A 7,976-nucleotide genomic window follows, 5' to 3' on the forward strand; every position below is an offset into this window, starting at 1 on the left:
ACGAATATCGTGCGAGCCGAAGTGACAAACTTCTTTGAAGGGGTGAAAGCAAAGAAACATCCACCTCCAGAGGAGAAGATAGATCCGGTGAAAGCGAAGCGCACTCTAGCTGCCCTGAAGTAACCACCAAAGTCTCCGCCGAAAGCCAACTATGACCGCATTATTGAAAAGTCATTTCTCAAAGCGAAGCGGTCGGGAAGTACTATCAGTGATCAAAGGTTAGCAGAACGACGAGCTAGGAAACAAATTGCCCAGCTCGGCGAATAAGCGGACCAATCGTGCCCCCCGCTCAAGGTGTCTAGCAACATCGTCGCTAATGATCCAAGGATGGTGCCCGGTTATAGCAATCTTGGAGATTACCTGCCCGACGATGTACATTATGATTTCTTGGAGGTGGACGAACACAGATACGAGTACGGGAAGGCTCTCGTCAAAGATGAAAAATCTCTAACAACGATGATGCGAAGATTCCATGATTGGTACATGAAAACCTGCAGAGAGTCTGGGGGGACGAATACTTTGACACTGTTCATTAAAGAGGAGCATGACCTCGTTGGAATTGATCTGTTCCATGCATGTTCCATTTGAGGAGTTCTTCCAGTTTTTCAATCAAATGGCCCTCGATAAATTAACGGTCACTTGCTACTGTCTGTAAGTAGTACTATTTCTGTCATTAAGTCTCTATATATTGGTCAGCTCTTTCATTGAATGTATTTTTAATTATCCTCACTATATTATGCAGATTGAAGATCGCCGAATTGAAGAAAAAACAAATCGGTGATATTGGGTTCATTAACACAAATCTCATAGATGCAAATGAGGTTAAATTTCATGCCAAAGATACCGAGGCCAACTTGCTACGATCGTTGGTAATAAATGAAAACAAAGATATAATACTCTTTCCTTACAGCTTCAAGTGAGTGTTACTGTCTTGTGCATATTCGGTTTCCCTTCTTAGTCCAGGTTATAGTAATGTAATTGATGAGTTATGCATGCGTGCGCAGCTTCCACTATATTCTCCTAGAGATTAAGCTTGAGCGGGGACTAGTAACCATCTTAGGCTCGAGACGAAAAGATCCTAAGGAGTATGCGGTCATGACTGAAATGCTCTAGAAATAAGTTAAATCAATCATTATCGCACCATATCAGCAACTTTGTTCATTTCCTGATAACAAGTAATTGTTTTCTTTGTCTGGCAGGGTTTGGACAAAATTCACCAAAAAAGCTCCGGGACTGCCGAAGAAGCTGAAATTTAGACACCCGAAAGTAAGTACTACTAGCATGTTCCGCGCATCTCCTAGTGATTCAAGCGCTAGTTTCATCAATACCATTTATAGCATGCTTGCTTATCGGTTTGATTATTTGACCTCTATTTCTTGTAAAGTGGTTGTGGCAGGAATCCGGAAATAATTACTGTGGATACTACGTTTGCGAGTCCATCCGCCACACGACCTGTGAGCGGGGCTACTCTGACGAACAATATGAAGTGCGTAAGCAATAATATTCACAATTTTATTTTATTACCATCATTTGTGTTGAGTTTCATTTATTCATATATATATATATATATATATATATATATATATATATATATATATATATATATATATATATATATATATATATATATATATATATATATATATATGTATTGACCCCCTTCTTCAAATTAGATCTTTCGGATGCGGGATGAACTCCTACCACCAGATCGTATGCGAGCAATTCAAGAGGAATTTGCGGCATTCTTCCTTGACCACGTGATCGCTAAAGACGGAGAATACCATGTGGACCCTGAGTTCATATATAATTAGGAGATTATATTGTAAGAGATAATTATATTGTATATATGTCGCCAGTAGCGTCAGATAGATATACGAGAACTTGTTGTTCGACCAATCTCTCGGAGAAGGAGAGGTGGTTGATATCACTTCTCTCTGTATGCATATGTTCATGACGATCTTCTGTTTCCTTCATTTATTTACTAGCTAGCGTGTCGAGTCCTCTCTATACGTATAATACGTAGCGTATGTCGACCAAGCACGGAGATAAGAGAGGACACTTCTCTCTATTAATTAGCTAGATAACACAATATATGAAACACCTAAATTAACCCCCCAAAACCCCTAAACCACCCCCTTTCAAAAAAAAATACAAAAACCTCAGCTCCTGCCAGCTGCTGACGCGTGGATGCCTATTGGTCCCGGTTTGTGCCACCAACCGGGACCAAAGGGCCTCCTGCCTGGGCTCGCCGCACGGGCCACGTGGAGGCCCATCTGTCCCGGTTCATGTAAGAACCGGGACTAAAGGCCCAGGGCATTAGTAACGACACTTTAGTCCCGGTTCAACAACCGGGACAAAAGGCCCTTCAGAACCGGGACAAATGGCCCCTTTTCTACTAGTGAACATATGTTGTTGTGCAGTTTGACCGATAAAGATCTTCGAAGAATATGTAGGAACCAATATGAGCATCCAGGTTCCGCAATTGGTTATTGACCGGAGATGAGTCTCGGTCATGTCTACATAGTTCTCGAACTCGTAGGGTCCGCACGCTTAACGTTCGATGACGATATGTATTATGAGTTTTGTGATTTGATGTACCGAAGGTTTCGGAGTCCCGAATGTGATCACAGACATGACGAGGAGTCTTGAAATGGTCGAGACATGAAGATTGATATATTGGAAGGTTATGTTTGGACACCGGAAAGGTTTTGGATTAGTTCGGGCATTTTCCGGAGTACAGGGGGGTCATCGGAACCCCCCGGGGGCTTAATTGGCCTACATGGGCTTTAGTGGAAGAAAGAGGAGGCGGGCAAGAGGAGGGGCGCGCCCCCCCAAGCCCAATCCGAATTGGCGAGGGGGCCGACCCCCCTTTCCTTCTTCTCTTCTTCCCCTTCTTCCTTCCCCCTCCTATTAGGACTAGGAAAGCGGGGAAACCTACTCCTAGTAGGAGTAGGAATCCCCCCCTTGGGGGCGCACCATGAGGCCGGCTGGCCCCCTCCTCCCCTCCTTTATATACGGTTGAGGGGGCACCCCATAGACACAAGTTGATCTTAGCCGTGTGCGGTGCCCCCTTCCACAGATTTGAACCTCGGTCATATTGTCGTAGTGCTTAGGCGAAGCCCAGCATCGGTAACTTCATCATCACTGTCACCACACCGTCGTTCTGACGAAACTCTCCCTCGGCCTCAGCTGGATCTAGAGTTTGTGGGACGTCACCGAGCTGAACGTGTGCAGATCGCGGAGGTGCCGTGCGTTCGGTACTTGATTGGTTGGATCGCGAAGACGTTCGACTACATCAACCGTGTTACTTAACGCTTCCGCTTTCAGTCTGCGAGGGTACGTGGACACACTCTCCCCGCTCATTGCTATGCATCTCCTAGATAGATCTTGCGTGATCCTAGGAAAAGTTTTGAAATACTGCGTTCCCCAACAAGCTTGACTTTGACCAAAACTAATGTGCCGAATAAATAAAAACGGAGGGAGTAACTAGTAGTCCAAAAATCTACTGTAGTTGTTGAGTCACAGCATACCGGTTGTCTTATTCCACTATGACAATCTTGGAGTTGGCTCTATGCTTTATCTACCCCCTACACGAATGAGTTTTTATTTTTTGCGGGTGAACACGAATGAGTTCTATTCATCCCATGCATCAGATACAATTATATTCATGTGGAGAAAATTGATTATACAAGGTATAATGTTTTGTTTCATCGCAGAAAAAACACAATATTCCATTCATGAAATCCTTGAGTATGCACACAAAAAAATCAACTATATCCATATTACATGGCAAAAACAAGTATTTTAGTATTACATCTTAAAGAAAATACATTCATATTCCATCGCAAGCAAGGATATGTTAGTAGAAGAAGTTTGTTTTACAGCCAGACCCATACAACTAGATTTTGTCTAATAAAGAGGAAAAGGGAGGCGCAAAACCTCAGCCCCCACCATGCATCCGAAACAACTATAACAAAAGAAGATCTTCAATGTGGTGTCACTGACTCCCCTGCAATTGTGCTAGAAAATCTTACTGTTCCAATCTTTCCTAACGCAAAACGTGGTGACTTCATGAAAATGCCTTTTCTCCTCCTTTGCAACCTGATCGCCATCCACCATTCATGGATGGGAGCGATGTTCTAGGAATTGGTGGGAGACAACACCTGGTATCACGACCAAAAGGCCACCGCTGGCCATACCTGCCTCGCAAAGCTGGCCGTCTCTTTGCAAGAGCCACACGTCAGGCAAATCTCATCGCTTGGCCATCTCTAGCGCAACAGCTTATCGGCCATGAGGATGTGGCGTGCTAAACCAACCAGGATAAGGACCTCACTTTTTCTTCTCTACACAAACAAATGTACACAGAACAATCAGAACCCTCAGATCTAATCCATTTAGTCAAATCTAACAGTATATAATGACCCGATCGTCTGCCAGCCGATTGAACGGCTGGGATTCAATGTTCTGCCGCGGCAGACCATGGTCGCGCACCTGACGACCGATGTGATCCGTAATTTTAGGATCACCCTCAACTTCCCTCCCCTAAAATTCGCACAGATTCGCTCCATCCCCAACCTCCCCGGCGCCCTACCGCCTCCTCCCCTCATCGCCGCCCCTCGCCAGCCGTCCGTCCTGCACGCAGACTCTCGCTGCCGACCCTGTCTAGTCTGCCCACAGACCCTCCGCTCCCTCCCCGCCGTCCTTCACTTCTGCCCCTGCCGCCCCTCTCTCTTGCAGCGGAGCAGAAGCGGAAGCGCCGGGAGAAGATCAACCGACGATTCATTGAGCTATCCACCGTCATCCCCGGCCTCAATAAGGTCGGCTCCTCTTCTTGCACATACGTACATATCCAACAAAATAAATTTCTTAACTGATTGGCCAACTAATTCGCTCAGATGGACAAGGCGATGATCCTTTCGGACACCATGAAGTACGCAGTAGCAGGAAAATCTCAAGGCACTCGAGGACGCAACGTCCAGCTCCAGAGCATCCAGTCCGCGGTGCTCGTCAGGAAGTTGTGCACAGCTGCGCCGGAAGACGCCGGCGGCTGCTGCCTGTCATCTTCTGCAGCGGCCGTAGCTGGAAGCACGACGCCGACGACCGGGAAAGTGCTGCTGGAGGTAGAGCTCCCCTCTTATTGTTTTCCATATCCCCTTTCTTTCAAAATTCTGAAACCAAAGATACAGATCCACCGACGTTGCGCTCGATCATGAATATTGCATCCTTGCACCTGAAGACGTCTACAATATCTACCTGCATGCTTAGGCTAGCGCTTGTGTATGTGCATGTTGCCGTATGCTTCCAATCGGTTCAGAAGAAATCCATCTTATATGTGCATACCTGTCAGAAAGCATAAAGCACTCTGGTGAATCACCTTGGGAGTTCATGGTTGTGCCAAAAATTGGTACCAGATCACAGGTTGTTCATCCATGATTGTCAAAAAGCAAGTACAAGATCATGGTGTTACTGAAGTGAGAAGATAATTGATCTATAACCCAGTTTTGCGTCAAGCCTGCGTCAATGGTGTTTCCAATGATCAACTATCCCCCTCTTTTGTAGTATTGACAAAAACCGTGCCAATGTTGCTACAGACTACAGTTTCATCACCAAAAAAGAGAATCCAGTTTTGTTAAATTAATTTGTGTAATAATATGTTCATTACTGATCCTGAACAAGGAGTAGACAGATTATAGTTTCTGAAGCTTCTTTGTCGGGATGCATAGGCGAGAAGGACAGCTGGAGTCGCCGCCGTCGCTTATGGAGCTCCACACCATTGCCCAGTTGTACAATAGTATGTGCAATCTTCTCCATTCAAGACTAAGTGCAAATGGTGAACTCTTGCCAAACAAGAAGATATGAGGATCAGGCATATAGGCCCCCATAAGGTAGCTATATAGTAATTCATGTATAGTAGTGTGGATTATGGTCACATTTTGTCTAGGACTGCAGATAGCTATGTCAATTAAAATGGATATTCTGCATATATTCTGAATTTTGAGTAAGGGCTTCATGTATAAGGTATGCAGTAGTTTTGACTTGGGGCACTGATCAATTCTTCACATGCAGGAACATGGAGAGATGAATCTGGTCGATTGTAGCCACAAGGTGAGTGGCTTGATCCTTAATTAATCCAGTTAAATTTCATGGTTTATTGATTAGTTTTTTAGCAAGCAAATTTCTGTACATCTGATTGTAGGGATACTGCTGTAGTATTTGGGAGAAAGAGTACGTCTGCACCTGATCGTGATATGCCAAAGTTTTGTATTTTCTAGGTAAATTTGCTACATGGGAAGATTCCTCAATGGCAACAATACACCATGATAGTGATAATGATATACATCCTATGCTGAACAAGAGCAAGACAGAAAAGAGTAAAAGATTCTCTCCGAAGTAATTACGGATTGCTTCCAGTGATTTTCAATTCCAAGTAATAAAGAATATAAGGTTACAATTCATCACCTAAAAAAACAGATCTTTGTAGTCATAGTAATGTCTTCTCCAATTGACCATACCCTTAAGCATTTGATGAAAGTGGATATATCATCAAGAGCCTTGCAAGCAAATTTATCTACAATAGGAAACACACGATGATGACATATCAGTTATTCCAAATCACCATATGAAATGTTTAATGTTTACTTCCCCTTGTAACGTTAGCTTATCTAGCAAATTTCTGTTATTCTATACATCTGATTGATAACTTTCAAATAGTACAGGAACCAGATATCCAGATATAATTAGAGTAGGGACCGACATTAATTAAACCTCTTGACATGCTCATTTGAAAGTCAAGTATATTTATGCAGCAATGCCTTATTAGTCCTACAGAAGATACCATTACTGCTGCTCATAGGAAGAGATATTACACCATCAGTTGAGTTTAGCTAAATCTGCAGTTTTCGTTACAATGCATGAATCTTATTTATCTTGCTTCAAATGAACAAACAAGAGAGGATGAAGTACCCATCTTCCAGTCATCTGGCAAGCAACAGTCCAGTGCATATTGCAGACCTTCTTAGCAAGCATCATCGAGTGCCATTGTATCTTGAATAACACAATTGTACAGGGATCTTGAATAGCACATCAAACAGAGGCACGCCTAATTGAAATTACATTGGTACATTAGTACACGGTAAACTGCACAGTACGAATTAAAATTTAAGTGCAAAGATAGGATAATCCAGAGTTGACACGAAGTAATGTCGAAGGACTAAGATCAAATCAGAATTAATCCTGACAGTCAATACAGCAATGAGAATTCATTTCACAATAACATAGCTCATACCAGTGGAGGCATCGAACTGTGCCCATATATTTTTGCGCACCCACGCCCGCTCCTTGTTGTCTTGTTGCGGGCATCCGCGCTGGGTCGCCCGTGAGCATGCTGAGCTCGAGCGCATCCTTCGGCACTTCGGCGAGCGGATTCGAAGAGGGACGGGGAAGAGCAGGGGCGTGGAAGTCTCGCACCTCCGACGGAGCCTAGCGCTGGGATGCTCCCGTGCATGCCGAGCTCGGGGACCTCCTCGGCCACTTGGGCGGCCGGATTCGACGAAAAGGCAGGGAAGAGCAGGGGTTGCAAACCTCTTGCTGGCGGTGGGTACGAAGGGGAGGGGTGGCCCGAGGAGGCGGGGAGAGGGAGCTGGCGACGACCAAGGAAGAATGGGGAACGACGGGGAGAAATGTGAGGGCCGGTGGGATTTTTTTTTTTTTTGAGGTGAAGCGGTGGGTGAGTAGGTAGGTGTCGGTCCATTGATATGGGCCAGAAAATTACCAAAAGTCCGATCAATCCAGCCAGCCGTTCGTCTGATGCCCGATGCCTTAGCGCTCGGCTGAGTTTCCTGCTATTTAGCGATTGCGTTCTTGAATCGGAAACCAAGCTAGCTGCTAGGTAGGCAACGAATGAATCATATCCAAAATTAAAGTATTTGTAAAGGTGTAGTTAGATTTCAGTTGACTTAGACTAAGTTGAGTGATAT

General features: G+C 44.5%; 2 long non-coding RNA genes across 4 annotated transcripts; one reads left to right on the top strand and one right to left on the bottom strand.

Moving 5' to 3' along the window:
* Positions 1-3,607: 3,607 nt before the first annotated feature.
* Positions 3,608-5,828, top strand: LOC120962097 (uncharacterized). 2 transcript variants are annotated; one of them, XR_006671241.2, is made up of 3 exons: positions 4,551-4,817; positions 4,896-5,120; positions 5,724-5,828. It is a non-coding gene; the product is annotated as an uncharacterized lncRNA (long non-coding RNA). The 2 variants fall into 2 exon arrangements; XR_012205762.1 differs by lacking the exon at positions 5,724-5,828 and having other exon boundaries at positions 3,608-4,817; positions 4,896-5,342.
* Positions 5,102-7,735, bottom strand: LOC109768400 (uncharacterized). 2 transcript variants are annotated; one of them, XR_002234084.3, is made up of 4 exons: positions 7,286-7,735; positions 6,964-7,099; positions 6,460-6,568; positions 5,102-5,340 (listed from the first exon to the last, which is right to left on the bottom strand). It is a non-coding gene; the product is annotated as an uncharacterized lncRNA (long non-coding RNA). The 2 variants fall into 2 exon arrangements; XR_002234083.4 differs by lacking the exon at positions 5,102-5,340 and having other exon boundaries at positions 6,380-6,568; positions 7,286-7,734.
* Positions 7,736-7,976: the final 241 nt, after the last annotated feature.

This window comes from Aegilops tauschii, chromosome 3, assembly GCF_002575655.3.
Source record: "Aegilops tauschii subsp. strangulata cultivar AL8/78 chromosome 3, Aet v6.0, whole genome shotgun sequence".
NCBI classification, from domain to species: Eukaryota; Viridiplantae; Streptophyta; class Magnoliopsida; order Poales; family Poaceae; genus Aegilops; species Aegilops tauschii.